Genomic DNA, 17,131 nt, shown 5'->3' with positions numbered 1-17,131 from the left:
ATCGTGTCACGATTTCGGGCCCCTTCACACGGTCAACCCCACCAAGGAGTCGAGATCACACGGTGTCAGCAGGTCAAGCTGGACACCACAGCAAAGAGTGGCTTTCCAGCTTGTCTTTTGAGGCTGCAAGCAGACAATGTCCATTAAGGGGTGTGAAAACACCCCAGGACATCACCAGCAGCCTCGGCAACATATTTTTAATTTTATTAAAAGTTTTATATAGCGCTAGCTTGACCCGTAGGTATCAGAGCGCTTTACATACACACTGTGAAAAACAAAAAGACATTACATTACATAGAAGGCTGGCAGTAAGTAAGCAAACCAAGGATAAAGAATACAGCATGAAAAATAAATAACAGTGCAACGGAGGGAGAGAGAACAATAAAAAGAAAAAGGTGATTAGCATAGTCCGTTCACCAACTATCCTTGAATGGGAGTCAACTCGGGTATTGAAGTCTAGGTTAGTTGATGTTGGTCAGGAAAGTATTTGTTAATGAGACGGAGTTTCAGGTCCCTTTTGAAACAGGAGAAAGAGGGGTTGTATCTGAGGACTCCAGAGAGAGTGTTCCATATCCTGGGAGCGTTGATGAGGGCAGGGGACAGAGGCAGGAGGTCCTCTCAGGAGGTTATAGCCATTAAGCCCCGCCCCTTCCAAGGCCCCTCCTCATAGGACCGATTGTGTTCTCAAGTTGGTAAGTCCGCAGTAGCATGCACGCGCTCTAAATCGGCTCCTCTTTCATGCAGTTGTTCATTTCCTGTATGCCATTGACAGATCCTCAAGCACATGGGGGTCAAAAAGGGGTCCTCCACCCTGCCCCTGAATGCTCCCCACCCACCTTTCAATGCCCCCACCCAGCGTCGGAATGCCACTCTACCGAGCCCCTGAATGCCCCCCACCAAACCCCTGATGGGCGTAGGAACTGTGGGGGACGCAGGGGATATATCCCCCCCAGATTTTAAAGTGTGGGGGACACGGGGGACAAGCATGGGGAGGGGCGAGGGGACAAAAGAATTTCCCCTCGCCCTTCTGTTATTCACAGGGCCATTAGCGCGCAAAAGCGCTCTCTAATGGCCCTGCACTTGACCTGCCTGGAGTCAGAGAGGCCACCCGCCCTCTGCCCTTTGTTATGCTGCAGGAAGGCTCGGCATCCTCAGGGCAGAGAAGGAAAAAAACTCTGATTCTTTTCCTTCATACCCAGAGAAGGCAAGCAGAGTGTCAACTTCTCCTGATCTTCCTCTGGCAGCGTCGCGACCCTCCCCCCCCTCTCTCTTTCTTTTACCTCTATCTCGTTCTGTCTCTGTCTCCCTCCTAGTTACGTTCTGATTTCAAGAGACAGCTCTTACGTTCTCTCTCTTGCCTTTCCTAGTCTTTATTTGTTTCCTTGTGAAATGGATCCAAAATAGGAAGAACACTGGCTGGAAATGTCCTCATTTGCTGATTTTATAATTCCAAAGAAAAACCTCGGAACGGAGAGAAACAATTATGAAATACCTAAATAAAGCGATACAGAGTGGTCAGCAGACAGGCCAGATTGTTATTTACACCCATTAGCACCACTTTACAGAGTTTGCCAGTGAAAGCGCTACTTTCTTTTTTTCTTCTTTCTTTGAACAACATTGTTTTTCCAGGGCGGGGAAGTGCTCCATTCCTAAAGGGACTGCAATACCTGGTTGAGTGGAGTAGAAACGTTTCATATGATCGTTTTCAACTGTTTTAATTATTTTTGCTTATAAAATGTGTACTGCGGCTCTCTGTTCGTGGATGTGGTGTTTTTTAAACCAAACTGCTTACATTTTGAAAGGATATAAGCAATGGACATTGAAACAGGTCCCTTCCTACCTGGTCCTGTAGCCATGTCCTGAATTTTACAGGAAAAATCACTTACTGATTTCTGAATAATGAGTTTAAAACTGTTAAGGTAACCATGTTGTTCCTGAAAATATTTCACATGCTTTGCTTTCTCTTGCATTCCTAATGAGTGTTTGCTTTTTCCAGGGTGTTATTCGTTTTTTTCAGGCAGCATTTTACTCTTGTCCAATGCATAATTTGAATTTAGTCGCAGCACAATTGAGTTGTAGCTTAAGGCAGTGCAAGTTTCTCTCAGTGGGGCACTATGGTGTTCAGTGTGGGAAAGGATGTGGCACTCTGGCCAGAGCTGCTGAATTTGGAACGTGAGCACCATTTTCAGCCTTCATGACCAGTCCACCAGACCACACTCCTGACAGAACTCATTCTGATGCTACACCTTAGAAGGCTTCGCAAGACCTTAGAAGCCCTGGTGTCTTAGCACCCGCAGGTGGACCCTAACGGCGGCAAGTGTGTGTTAACCTTGAAGGCCTGTCCACCACAGTTCACCTCCAGTCTTGCGAGCAGGCATACAAAGAAGCACACCCTAGACACACCATCAACAGTGACTGTCACTGAGGTCACAAGATCCTTGAGGCCAGTCCACCGCACCCATTGGTACCTCCATTCGCCTCTTTCAGCAGTAGGTGTGCAACTCACCAGGGATCAGCAATGAAGGATTTGCATGCACACCAAACTTAGGGGGTGATTATAATGGAGGTGGGACTGCCACGTCACCCCGTCAGTGGCAGTTCCACCACCATCGGTGACTGCATTACCGCCAGCCATATTACAATGGCGGGTGGTTCCCTGGCGGTCGGAAAGACCCCCGCCACACATCCAACTGGTGCCTTGAGCCCGCCAGTGCGGCGGAAGGGCTCGTGGTTCCTACAATACTGGTGGTGCCTACCAGCCACCACAGTAGGGATTATGATACCCTTTACCCGCCAGTCTATCCATGGCTGTTCACCACCCATGGAAAAGTTGGTGGAAAGGGACATTGGGGGCCCGTAGCAGGCCCCTGTCCCTCCAACCCCCAGACATGGAACTCGGTGGGGGGGGTTTCTAAGATGCCCCCCTACATATCACTGCACCATGTGGCAGGCACCTCATTGTGCCTGCCACGTAGTGCAGTGTTATATGGAACATGTCCTTTTTAGGTCTCGGCCTGCGTAGGCTGCGCTTGCGCAGTCCCACTGGTGAGAAATGTTGTTTACAGTATGGGGGCTTGAACCTGCCCCTCCTCTCCATTGGCTGGCTTCCTAAACAGAGGCCAGCCATTGGGCGAGAGGGGCATCTGTCCTTTTAAGCCCCGTCTTTTTGGGATTGAGGGGTGTTTTTTTTAAATTTCTTTCTATTTTCTTTCTCTCCTCGTCCCATTGGCTGGTATTTTACATTCCAGCCAATGGGAAGAGGAGAGAAAGAAAACACGCCCCTCAATCCCAAAAATGACGCTGGGTTCTCCGAGGCATTTCTGCCTCGCCTCGGAGAAATGTGGTGGTGTTTGACTCTTGTGCTCACGGCATCGTGTGAATCTGATGGCTTTTTTTTTTAGCTCCCACAGGCTAGGGGTAGCTTCGCTCTACGATCTCTCTCCCTCTCTCTTAGAGCGGCAGCCACATGAGTTCCACTTATCCAGACAGCGCCGCTCAGCCGCGCAGGCCCATTCCCATACCCCCAGGGCAATGTAGGCATCTCTCCGCTGGCCTCTCAGTTCTTGAGGCGGTTAATGCTAGTCGTCGCGCCAGGTGGGTCAACTCGGCAGGCGATATACAGCCCAGTCCTTCCCTCTCGGGTCACTAGTCAAGTGAGGCCTCAGGCACCCGTGCGAGCCCGCAAGACCCCGCTGTCCTCATGGTGGCAGGGGCCCTCGCTCACCTCCTGACAGCAGCTCTGCCCCCTACACAAGTCCCAGGCGTATGCAGCGCAGCCCCCCCTGTACATAAGCTCTGCTCGCATCAGCTCAAAGCCGCTGCACGTTACCCCTGCTGGGCCCGATCTCTGCGGTGCCCAAGCCAGCGCAGGGGCCCCCACCCGGTGGCCACCCCTGCAGCAGGATCTCGCCGCGCAGATGGGTTGCTTAGAATTCACGTGTCACCTTCCCTTCCGCCTCGGGGTCACAGTCAGCCCCGGCAGCCTCACTTCACTGCGGCGGCAGGGTGGGTCGGTCCCTGATCTTGTTTCAGGCCGCTTTCAGTCCCCACTGCACTCTGACTCCCTCTGCCAGACTCTGTTAGGTCTTCCAGGCTCCGCCATCTTGGGACGCGAAGCTACGGGTGAATCAATTTGGTAGGGCGTATTCCAGGCCACGGAGCACCTTCTAATTGGTTGTGCTGCACTCAACAACGCTCTGCCCCCGCAGTTCTATGGGGCGAGGGAGGGGGTTCTGGATGTCGCTGGATCAGGCTTGTCGCGAGGAGCTCCGAGGTGAGCTACTCCCTCCATCAGCGTCAGGCCACCCTTTCCCCTCCAGACCCCCCCCAACACCACCACTTGTCTTGCCTCTGTTCTCTGCTTGTCATCGTTTTTTCTTGCCTCTGTTCTCAGCCTGTCATCGTTTTTTCTTGCTTCTGTTCCTTGCTTGTCATTGTTTTCTCTTGCCTCCTTGTTCTTTGTGCTTGCTCTCCCGCCCCCTCGTTGGTTGTGCTTGCTCTCCTGCCCCCTAGTTGGTTATGCTTGCTCTCCTGCCCCCTCGTTCATTGGGCTTGCTCTCCTGCCCCGTGGCTGTGCTTTCTCTCCTGCCCCCTGATTGTGCTTTCTCTCCTACCCCCTGGTTGTGCTTGCTCTCCTGCCCCCTGTTCCCTCGTTGTGAGCGTTTTTTCTGGCCTCTGTCCCCTGTGTGTATGGCTCTGTGTGTGTGGCTCTGTGTGGCTCTGTGTGTGTGTGGCTCTGTGTGTGTGTGGCTCTGTGTGTGTCTGGCTCTGTGTGTGTGTGGCTGTGTTGTGTGGCTCTGTCTGTCTGTGCCTCTGTCTGTGTGTGTGTGTGGCTCTGTCTGTCTGTGTGTGTGGCTGTGTCTGTCTGTGTGTGTGTGGCTCTGTGTGGGTAGCTTTTTTTGTAGGTGGCTCTATGTGTGGGTGGCTCTGTGTGTGTGTGGGTGGCTCTGTGTGGGTGGCTCTGTGTGTGGGTGGCTCTGTGTGTGTGTGGGTGGCTCTGTGTGGGTGTGGGTGGCTCTGTGTGGGTGGCTCTATGTGAATGACTTGGTGTAGGTGGCTCTGTATGTGTGTGGGTGGCTTTGTGTGCGGTTCTGTGTGGGTGCAAATGCAATAGGTCTCGCATTTGCGAGCAATTAAGCTCTTGGCATTGTAAATGACAATGCCATTTATTTATGTTTTAAAAACAAAAACATAAATAAAAATAATGTCATGAGCAATGCCAATAGCTCTAACTTTAAGAATGCAGAGACCATTGCATTGTAAATGCTTGTTTACATTGCGGCAGATGATGCAGCCAGCAGTACCTGCTACAATGTAAAAGATAGGCACTTGCGAATGCCATAGTGGCGGTCGCATTGTAATGCCTATCGTGAGGCCGCCACCTTGAAGGCCAGCTGTCCCATTCCCCGATTCGATGGCGGACGGACTGAAGTCCGCCTGCCATCGTAGTCAGCCCCTAAGTTTGCAAACTTCATGGTATCTGCTTCATGCACAAACACTTTTAACATGTGCAGCCTGCTTTCGGGCCACTGGAGTTAAGCAGCAATGCAGGGCAAAAAGATGTTGCAGTGTTGACTAGATTATGCAACAATAAAAAGGCTGCAGCGTAATGCAGTGCATTTTATGATACTTTATTATTTTGACATATTTATACATACTAACAGCCTCTGCAAAGCTTTTGCCTCATTAGTAACTGTATAACATACAAATGCAGCAGTGGGAAAGGTGACCAGTCAACCTTTGCAATGGGCCCTACACTTCACAGCAACATAAGTCACATTTCTCTTGGTAATTTTTGATCCGTTTGAGCAACAAAACTGTTTTGGGTGAAATTGTTAGATTATGCAGCAGATGATGTATTATGTGGCAAATATGATACAGCCATAGTTACGTGGAAAATATTTTTCCACTTAACTTAATTTTGCCCCAGCATTTTAGTTGATCAATTTGCAAGTTCCCCAAACCCAAAAGTCAGGTTTGGGCACAATTAGCATTTTAAAAGCAGTCCTACAACACAGGGCTACTTGTAAACTGACCTCAGGCTTCAGCAGTGTGTAGTAACTGACTCCACGCAGATAGATGAGTTTCATGAGGATTTATTGAAGTTAAGAGGGAGATCAGAAGTACACTAGTATTCAGCCCCACCAGGAGCAGCCAGCAAGGTGCTCAGCCCTTCTCCAACTGTTTGATTCATACATCAACATTCTAAGTGACATCATCTTAAGAGTGTTCCACTGGTGAAGCAGTGGAAGACATGTAAAGCATAATAACCAAGATACTACATATCCTCCTTTCTTCCAAAGAAAACAAAAGAGAAGAAAGTATAATCAGATGTATAAGCTAGTAGGAAGAACTAGAGAGGAGAGTGACATCATCTTAAGAGTGTTCCACTGGTGAAGCAGTGGAAGACATGTAAAGCATAATAACCAAGATACTACATATCCTCCTTTCTTCCAAAGAAAACAAAAGAGAAGAAAGTATAATCAGATGTATAAGCTAGTAGGAAGAACTAGAGAGGAGAGTGACATCATCTTAAGAGTGTTCCACTTGTGAAGCAGTGGAAGACATGTAAAACATAATAACCAAGATGCTACATATCCTCCTTTCTTCCAAAGAATACTGCACAGTGCACACATGCAAACACAGAAAGGGCTGCTGGCCTCAAAACTGCCATGCCCTATTATATTCTAGGGACTTAAAGGTAGTTCTAATCCCCCTGCCCTATTATGTACTAGGGCCTTATAGGAGAGGTCATGCCAATCATAGGGGTACCCTAACCCATAGTGCACGCTAGTGTATGTAGGTGTTTTCACAGTATCTTTAGGTGTCTCTTTAGGAATAGCACTGGCCCTATAGAGGCCAGGGTCAGGTACCACCAGTACCAGTCAGCAAAACGTTGGGGAGTGCCCAGGGCAGAGGATGGCTTTGCACCACTAAAGAAGCACAAACTCAGAATTTAAAACATAACACCATGGTTGTGGGGTTCTCTTTAATAATCAGAATTGATTTCTATCCTAATGAACCCATTTTCCAACATTAGGATAAGGAAAGACTGGGGAAAAATCATAACGTTCTAATCTATACCTTGAAGTTTTCATGCAGCTCTTTGATGATGGTTAATAGCTCACTGTTCTATGTTAGGATTTTAACTTATAAACTGCAAATACCAAAAGAATCTTTCAGACAAAAGCAGTAACTCACTAACCTATTTACATGATATGCATGTTGTGATCTGCGTGGTACACGTTCTTTGCTGCAGGCATATTACACCACTTTGGCTACCTTACCAAGAGTCAAAACTTCCACTAGACAAACCTCCGATCTCTCTCAATAAAGGTTATTAATCACCAAAGTTATCTTCACATTTTTATTGTTGCCTGAAAATTTCTGGATACCAGGAATGCAGCAGCAGGTATTTTCCAAACCATAATGCACTTGCAAACACGATGTCCACACCCTAAGTCTGCGACCTTTGTTTGCTTGGTGCATGAAGATGCAAGATTCATATACATGTTTTTTTAACATTTGGTCTGATTACTATATGAAATAACAAAGAAGCATACATGCAAACTGTGACAACATGCCTGCTTTTCTCAAAATTTCACTTCGAAAGTATGCGATTGTATTTGTTTAACGGGCGGTGATTTGTATAAGGTCACTGGGAAGTCCACAAGGTTGTCCCTGTCCCCCCCAGAATTTTAGTGTCTCCTACGCACCTGCCTGAATGCACCTCCATCAGCCCCTGAATGCCCCCACCCAGCCCCTGAATGCCCCTCCACCCAACCCCTGAATGCCCCTCCACCCAGCCCCTCAATGCCCCTCCACCCAACCCCTGAATGCCCCTCCACCCAGCCCCTCAATGCCCCTCCACCCAGCCCCTGAATGCTACTCCATTTAGACCCTGAATGCCCCTCCACCCAACCCCTGAATGCCCCTCCACCCAGCCCCTCAATGCCCCTCCACCCAGCCCCTCAATGCCCCTCCACCGAGCCCCTGAATGCTACTCCACTTAGACCCTGAATGCCCCTCCACCCAGCCCCTCAATGCCCCTCCACCCAGCCCCTCAATGCCCCTCCACCGAGCCCCTGAATGCTACTCCACTTAGACCCTGAATGCCCCTCCACCCAACCCCTGAATGCCCCTCCACTCAGCCCCTCAATGCCTCTCCACCAAGCCCCTGAATGCCCCTCCACTTAGACCCTGAATGCCCCTCCACCCAACCCCTGAATGCCCATCCACCCAACCCCTGAATGCCCATCCACCCAGCCCCTCAATGCCCCTCCATCCAGCCCCTGACTGCCTCTCCACACAGCTCCTGAATGCCCCTACACACAGACACTGAATGCCCCCACCCAACCCCTGAATGCTACTCCACCCAGCCCCTGAATACCCTTCACTCAGTCCCTGAATGCCACTCTACCCAGCTCCTGAATGCCCCCACCCAGCCCCTGAATGCCACTCAACTGAGCCCCTAAATGACCCCACCCAACCCCTGAATGACCCCAGCCAGCCTCTTAAAACCCCCTCACCCACCCCTGAATGCCACTCAAGTGAGCCCCTGAATGCAGCCCGCCCAGCCCCTGAATGTCCTTCCACCCAACCCCTGAATGCCACTAAAGAAACCCCTAAATGCAGCCCACCCAGCCCCTCAATGCCCCTCCACGCAGACTCTGAATGCCACTCTACCCAGGACCTGAATGCCCCCCCCCACCCAGCCCCTGAATGCCACTCTACTTAGACCCTGAATGCACCTCACCCAGCCCCTGAAAGCCCCAACAACCACCCGCTGGATGCCCCTACCCAGCCCCTGGATTTCCCTCCACCCAACCCTGAATGGCCCCCACCCGTCTCATTTCTTTACATCATTTCCCACCCTTGCACAATACCGCACCCCTCGCCTCCTGGGTGGGTTTTCGTTATTAAATCCCGGGCCATGGATACAGGCGACAACGGTCTCCACAATACAAACGATATAGCACATGTATCTACGTCTCCCACTTTACCGTCCACTTTGCCCTCCACTGGAGTCTCTTCCCATAGCGCGCGCCTCTGCTGGGTCTATGTGTTGGCCAGAACAAAACTGACACTCAGGCCTTCCCGCCGCCCTCCGAGCGGAGGGTGTCACCCGAGGTCCAGGAATGCCCATCAAGTGCCAGGGTTTGCGTTGTGGTTAACTGTGTGTATATTTATGGCACGTGGCAATCCTGGACATCCGGCATGGATGAAGTACCCCGGATCAACGTTTGTTGACCCTGAAAACAAGTTTTGTATAGTGCTGTCCCTGGCACAATCTCTCTCCAGACACTCCCTGTCACAATCTCTCTCCTGGTGCACCCCGACACACCATATAACACTCAAACTTCAGTTCAACAAGTTATTAAATAATAAATATAACACGACAGCTTTCCAAACCAAGATGCATAGAAATCACCTTACCAGCGGCGCCTTGTGTCCGTGAAGTCCCAAGGGTGCTGCTGACCCGTGCCACTTGCAGAGTTGGCAGCTGCTGGCACGTGCAGGTCTGTAGCTGCGTGTGTATGTACAAAGTTGTGTTTGTTGAGCTATTTGTATAGTTATATGTGCGTGTACGCGTGCATGGAAAGTTGTGCTAGTAGTCTGCGTAAAGTTACCTAGGTTCAGTCATGCGTAAAGTTGTTTGGGTGGGTGCGTGCGTGCGTGCGCAAGCGTGCGCCTGAAGGCAGAGGCTACCTTTTAGTGCAGGTGCCTTGTTGAGGTGCGTTCTGGCCCTCTGGTCGGTCTGACTCTACCTCCAGACTCCTGAGACTGTTTGTGGAGCGACCTTGCAGCTGCCGTTTTACGGGAATTTGAGTTTTATGGAAAAAAAGCGGCCGCAGCCGTGCCCGCCCGCCCGCTGCTGAATAAATACTTTTATTTGCCTCCCGCGCCAGTCCTCTACGCTCGCACTTTTAAGACCCAAACCTGCTTCTGTTTAACACATTACCGGGGTCGGGCTGCCTGCTTTGACGGTAGCGTCTGGCCGCGGCCCTCGTGAGGGCAGGGGCTGCGCCATGCGCACTCCCGCGCCAGGAAGGAGCTGCATAGCGCGCATAGTTTAGCGCCATTAGAAAGACACAAGGCCTCCGCAGCCTGACTGTCTTCTGGGTGCCTCAGTCTGGGCAGCCCGTAGCACCGAAGTTAAAGCAATTAGCTTTGGGGCCAAGAAGGTATGCGCGCGAGCAAGGACATTCGCATAGCTCCTGGCAGACCGAGTGAACTGTGTCCACCCGCGGCGCTGTGGGACCCACCCTACCACAGGCACTCACTCAGGCCAAGCCCCTCAGCGAAATGGCACGAAACTACAAGACACGAGCTAAAGTCCGCTTTTCAAGGACCGGTATGCAGCAGAAAGTCACAATTAAATGCAATTTACAGCAAACCCGCCCCACTAGTACATTTGAACAACCTATTCCCACACCCTTAAACCTCCCCAACATGAATAGCCCCATCCAAACAATGCAAACATTCAGATCCAGCCCCTTCAACGTATGCACCACCATTCTACACCTGATCCAAGAGTTGCTCCCCTGTCCTCCATCTGCCAATGCCCCCCCCAGCAAGGCCCCAACTCTTTGTGCCTTGTACCTGAGCCCCATGTTTGTCTGCCACCTGTCCTAACTAACATCAGTGACAAGAGAAACGCAGCCATCCACACCAATAAAGTGGAGCAAAAGACTTCTCAAAGCTTGCACTACAGCTAACCACGAGAAAGGGAGGGACCAGGAAAGGACACTGCCTATCATAACCACAGCACAGCTGGAATTGTGCCCACTGCCCTTACACTGTCCCTGTCACATAAATCCCAACCGCGAAATCCTGCTGACCCTCTGGCCTGGCACTCTCCATCCGCCCGAAGTAACCCACTGTGTATTCTTTTCAAGCTGCCCCCCAGGTGCCCCCAGTGGGCGGTACGGAGCTAAATAACCAGGCACTTAAAAGAGCAAAAGGCTTTTATTAGGTTATGTAAGCAACAGAGCTTCACAGTTAAATACAATATATAGCAAACCATGCCCCACTAGCACGTTCAAACAACTTTAGAACCTCACGCCAACATGAAACACCCCCAGTGAACAATTCAAACATTCAACACCATCCACTTTCATTTACCAACCTTTTTTTGTTGTTGCATTTTTATATAGCGCAAACTCGACCTCAACAAATCAGAGCACTTTACATGAGCACCAGTTGCGTTATAGACAGACATATACATTTTTAGGCATTGGGAGATTAAGTGATTTGCCCAGAATCACAGGACCCTTGAGCCTCCAGCCAGACTCGAACTTGGTTCCCCAGGTTCAAAGTTGAACTCTCTAGCCATTAAGCCACATCCACGGGTGACCAAAGCGTTTTTTCCCTGCACTCCTTCTGCCAGCATCCACTCTGCAAGATCTCCACCCTTCGGACATATTGTCTGAGCCCTATGCTTGTCTGCCAACCATGAAAACCCTGACTCCAGGTATTTTCCTGCACCCCTTTGTTTTGCATGGTCCTATCTAACTAATTGGCTGTATCTCCAACAGCCACAAAATACCAAACGCACAGTCAGTCCTTCAAACAAACTCAACACTAGAGCTGTACACCTAACTTGTTAGATAATTTGTCCAATATCTGCAACAAGTATAGCTTTTTACCCATGAACGACAAACGTACCCCATCCTGGCAAACAACAGTAAACTCCTCCTTGTAATGTCACTATGATCAATCACACCAATATCCCTAGATTGATAAAAACAATACATATCTTGGTTAACCTTCCTCCTGGCTTTTCCAACCATATTAGATCTCACAGGACCCCCACCAAACTCTTCTGGGAATCAGCGCCATCCAGAAATCGCATGTACCTGACAAAAACCTTCCAACTATTGATTGGTCACTCATTTGACATACCTCGATGCCGTGAGGGGAACGGCTGTCCTTGGGTCCCTCTCTGCCGCGCTGTGTGGCGGGCAGCTTTTCCTGGCATCAGTGGACCCAGCGCCGTGAGGGGAACGGCTGTTTCAGCTAGCTTCGCGCCGTGAGGGGAACGGCATCGCGGCTATAACCATCACCGCCTACAACTCCCAGCAGCCTCCAGGGGAGCAACGTCACCACCGCGCCGGCCCCAGCCCTCAAAGCGCGCCCTTACCCACGCATCGTGGGACGCGCGTGGGCGGCGCCAGGCTAAGCCCGGGCAAAGGGCGGGCCGTCTCTGTGGCCGTCAGGGGCCAGAAGAGGCCGGGCTGGACCCCCCCCCAAATTTTGCCACAAACTTTGTGAGTAACTGCATAGTACCTAGGACAGTTTATATATTTGTAAGGTACTGAGTTAAAGACACTGCTTGGAAAGTGCTAACTCTAGCTACTCAGCATTAAGTGAATAATTTTACACTGTTTGAATGTATACAAAGATAATACTTTATTTTTACTGGTCGTAATATTATTCATTGTGTATCAGGTTACATTTGTGTTTAGATTTTAACTTTGAATCAGCAATGGTTGCGCTGAGCTAAATAGGTGGTGCTAACTAAGCATGGGCGTAAAATCTGTTCCGCTCGCGGATTTTGCGGATTTTCGGCAAATTTGCAATCCGCGAACTCTCGCGAATTTGCCGAAAATTTGCAAATTCGCACGAAGCGGATTTTTTTGCTTGGTCGCGCTTGACAAATAGAATATTATACAATTTTGCGGCGCGCGGCGTTCACTTACCTTCATTCAGCGTTTGAAGAGTTGTTTTTCTCCATGTTTGCGTGTGCTGCGCCATTTTGGATCTTGCTGCGGGATCTCGCGGGAGTTTGTCGACTGCGATTACGTCATCGCAGCTTGCCACCTTGCACAGCGAGAGTTTGTCAACGCGAGTACGTCATAAAGGCCCGTGATCACGCATCGTGGGAGTAAACACTTGTGAACACGTAGATGCGGCGGGCAGCGACAATCTCGCAATTGGGAAATTGCAAAATTTGCAATTCCGCACAAGAAATCCACCAGTAGTCAGCATAAACCTTCTGAAAATGATGATTTTTATCAGAATTACTCCTCAGGTTGACATTTGCCAGCACTTTTTTTTGCAAGGAGTCCATTTGGGGGGGGGTGGGGGTTGGGAGGAAGGAAGTGCCCCACAGTCTCCAACTTCCTGTTCCTGTCCTGCAGGCTCCTCCCAGTGCTTTCTTCATGTGCTGGTCACTTTGATTTGGATCTTGACGTGGAAGGATTACATTTTGTGGATGCTGCTGGATATTTGGATTTGAGGCCTTTTTGACTTTCTTTGGATCACTTTTGGATAAAAAATTTCACAAGTAAGTTTGTTTGGGGCATTACAGTTGCTGCAACTACAATTTTGGAACTTTTTCAGAACATTAAATAAAACATATTGTGGCTAGCCACAGTAGTATCCAGTAGGACCAGGGTTAGTTATGGGTGCATGATACAATTGTTTTGTTGAATTTCAACATGATTTAGGGCATGGATGGCATTGGATTGTGGTGATTTTTGGGCTGTTGTTCGGGCCTTTTGCCCAGGGGTACTCAGTGGTGCATGGACTGAGTCTTTCTGTGGGGTCTCTTTAATGTAAACATCATGGAGGGCATGGATGGCATTTGATTGTGGTGATTTTTGTGTGTTTTTCGATTTTTGGGCTGTTGTTGGGGCCTTTTGCCCAGGGGTACTCAGTGGTGCATGGGCCTAGTCTTTCTGTGGGGTGTCTTGAATGTAAACATCATTGAGGGCATGGATGGCATTGGATTGTGGTGATTTTTGTGTGTTTTTCGATTTTTGGGCTGTTGTTGGGGACCTTTGCCCAGGGGTACTCAGTGGTGCATGGGCTGAGTCATTCTGTGGGGTCTCTTTAATGTAAACATCATGGAGGGCATGGATGACATTGTATTGTGGTGATTTTTGTGTGTTTTTCGATTTTTTTGGGGTATTGATGGGGCACGGCCATGTGGGTGGGGACCATTTTGAGGACTGGTACAGGCAGGGCCTGGCCATGTGGTGGGGGTCAAGGGGCCATTTTGAATCCAGGCAGTGTGCTTTGTGCCATAGGCATGCATCCAATGTGCCTTGCTTTCATCCAATATGCCCAGGGTTACTCAGTGGTGCATGGGCCTAGTCTTTCTGTGGGGTCTCTTGAATGTAAACATCATGGAGGGCATGGATGGCATTGTATTGTGGTGATTTTTGTGTGTTTTCCGATTTTTTGGGGTGTTGATGGGGCATGGCCATGTGGGTGGGGGCCATTTTGAGGACTGGTACAGGCAGGGCCTGGCCATGTGGTGGGGGTCAAGGGCCATTTTGAATCCAGGCAGTGTGCTTTGTGCCATAGGCCTGCATCCAATGTGCCTTACTTTCATCCATTATGCCCAGGGTTACCCAGTGGTGCATGGGCCTAGTCTTTCTGTGGGGTGTCTTGAATGTAAACATTATTGAGGGCATGGATGGCAGTGGATTTTGGTGATTTTTGTGTGTTTTTCGATTTTTGGGCTGTTGTTGGGGCCTTTTGCCCAGGGGTACTCAGTGGTGCCTGGACTGAGTCTTTCTGTGGGGTCTCTTTAATGTAAACATCATGGAGGGCATGGATGGCATTGGATTGGGGTGATTTTTGTGTGTTTTTCGATTTTTTGGGCTGTTGGTGGGGCATGGCCATGTGGGTGGGGGCCATTTTGAGGACTGGTACAGGCAGGGCCTGGCCATGTGGTGGGGGTCAAGGGGCCATTTTGAATCCAGGCAGTGTGCTTTGTGCCATAGGCCTGCATCCAATGTGCCTTGCTTTCATCCATTATGCCCAGGGTTACTCAGTGGTGTATGGGCCTAGTCTTTATGTGGGGTCTCTTGAATGTAAACATCATGGAGGGCATGGATGGCATTGTATTGTGGTGATTTTTGTGTGTTTTTCGATTTTTTGGGGTGTTGATGGGGCATGGCCATGTGGGTGGGGCCATTTTGAGGACTGGTACAGGCAGGGCCTGGCCATGTGGTGGGGGTCAAGGGGCCATTTTGAATACAGGCAGTGTGCTTTGTGCCATAGGCCTGCATCCAATGTGCCTTGCTTTCATCCATTATGCACAGGGTTACCCAGTGGTGCATGGGCCTAGTCTTTCTGTGGGGTGTCTTGAATGTAAACATTATTGAGGGCATGGATGGCATTGGATTTTGGTGATTTTTGTGTGTTTTTCAATTTTTGGGCTGTTGTTGGGGCCTTTTGCCCAGGGATACTCAGTGGTGCATGGACTGAGTCTTTCTGTGGGGTCTCTTTAATGTAAACATCATGGAGGGCATGGATGGCATTGGATTGGGGTGATTTTTGTGTGTTTTTCGATTTTTTGGGCTGTTGATGGGGCATGGCCATGTGGGTGGGGGCCATTTTGAGGACTGGTACAGGCAGGGCCTGGCCACGTGGTGGGGGTCAAGGGGCCATTTTGAATCCAGGCAGTGTGCTTTGTGCCATAGGCCTGCATCCAATGTGCCTTGCTTTCATCCATTATGCCCAGGGTTACTCAGTGGTGCATGGGCCTAGTCTTTCTGTGGGGTGTCTTGAATGTAAACATCATTGAGGGCATGGATGGCATTGGATTGTGGTGATTTGTGTGTGTTTTTCGATTTTTGGGATGTTGTTGGGGCCTTTTGCCCAGGGGTACTCAGTGGTGCATGGACTGAGTCTTTCTGTGGAGTCTCTTTAATGTAAAAATCATGGAGGGCATGGATGGCATTGGATTGTGGGGATTTTTGTGTGTTTTTCGATTTTTTGGGCTGTTGGTGGGGCATGGCCATGTGGGTGGGGGCCATTTTGAGGACTGGTACAGGCAGGGCCTGGCCATGTGGTGGGGGTCTAGGGGCCATTTTGAAGCCAGGCAGTATGCTTTGTTGTGCCATAGGCCTGCACCCAGTCTGACATGCTTTCATCCATTATGCCCAGGGGTACTCTGTCAGTGGTGCATTTTATTTGTCTTTCCATTTTGGGGGGTGGGTATAATAAAAATGCTTACTTGCAAACTATTAATTGAAGCGCTACATATGCAACATTTATTTAACTGATGTTCCTCTGGCTTCCTTTGCTTTTTGGTGCAGAAAGAGGAATCATCAGCCTCATCGTTCCTCATCAGTGCCAGGAAGAAGTCCTGCTGCGGTGTGTGCAGCACAATGTCACGTGTGGCCACAGACAACTCTGCAACTTGTGCAACAGCGGCCTGCTGTTCTGACATCTGAAGAAGATAGCCCCAAAAAAAGTTGCCCGTAGCTCCTCTAGCAAGAAAGTTGCCAGTAAGGAGCAGAAGAAGCAAGTGGCGCCACTTACCAAGGAGACTGGTGTGCCGACCGCCGCATTTTTTGGGGAAAAAAAAAGTACGCCTGCAGCAGCAGCGGGGTCTGCTGGGGACCAAGCTGGGAGCAGCACCTCCGCTCCATTGGGCTCAGTGCCACCATCACCACGCCAACTTAGGTCCAAGCCCTTGAGTGCTGCAGAGGCAGCCAGTATAGTTGTTCAATCACCATCGAGCAGTGATGAGAGCTCATCACAAGAAAGTAGCAGCATCCCTCAATCAACACAGGTTGTTGTAACTCATCTGACGAGTGTTTAACAACCACAGCCGCAACAACAACCACATGTGCAAGTACAAGCCCAAGTACATATGGAAGGAGAGGCGGCGCAAGGAGAGGCGCAAGCAGAGGTGCATGGAGCGGCACAAGTGCCCACAATAGTTGTTCCTCCCGAAGTAGGGGCACATCAGGAAATCGACATTCAAGCCGAGGTATCATATGAGGAAGCCACTCCTCCTGATGATTCATTGTCTTCCAGATCCCCAGCAAGGAAAAGATCAAGGATGGTGTCTACATCTTCTTCAAGCCCCCTTCCTTCTGATGATATGGATGAAAATTGGGAACCACCTGAGAGTGAGGCACACCATGATCTGACAAAGGTAGCTAAGCGTAAAAGGAAGGTCCCCGAAAGTCTCAGAGTTATGGAGTGTGATGATGACGCTGAACAAGAAGTGGCGTATACTCCTGCTGATGAAGACTCTCACGACGACGACGCAGTCCTCATAGACATCACTCCAGCCTCAGCGGGCATGCAGCAAACAGACATTTTCACCCTAGCCCGAAATGCTGCTGAGCGTGATGTTGACGACGTGTCAATGGGACCACCA

At 49.9% G+C, this 17,131-nt stretch overlaps 1 protein-coding gene across 2 annotated transcripts in view; it reads right to left on the bottom strand.

The window, feature by feature from the left end:
• Window positions 1-17,131, bottom strand: part of FMOD (fibromodulin) — a 52,362-nt gene that overhangs the window by 27,742 nt on the left and 7,489 nt on the right. Inside the window, exon 1 of one of the 2 annotated variants that reach the window (XM_078644693.1) lies at window positions 9,436-9,824. The exons of the other annotated variant lie outside the window; for it this stretch is intronic. The gene's annotated coding sequence lies outside the window, so the exon portion shown is untranslated. Of the gene's footprint in view, window positions 1-9,435; window positions 9,825-17,131 lie in introns of those variants that run through there. 2 annotated transcript variants of the gene reach the window in all.

This window comes from Lissotriton helveticus, chromosome 5_1 (assembly GCF_964261635.1).
Source record: "Lissotriton helveticus chromosome 5_1, aLisHel1.1, whole genome shotgun sequence".
NCBI lineage: Eukaryota > Metazoa > Chordata > Amphibia > Caudata > Salamandridae > Lissotriton > Lissotriton helveticus.
This window is presented reverse-complemented; position numbering and strand designations above follow the sequence as displayed.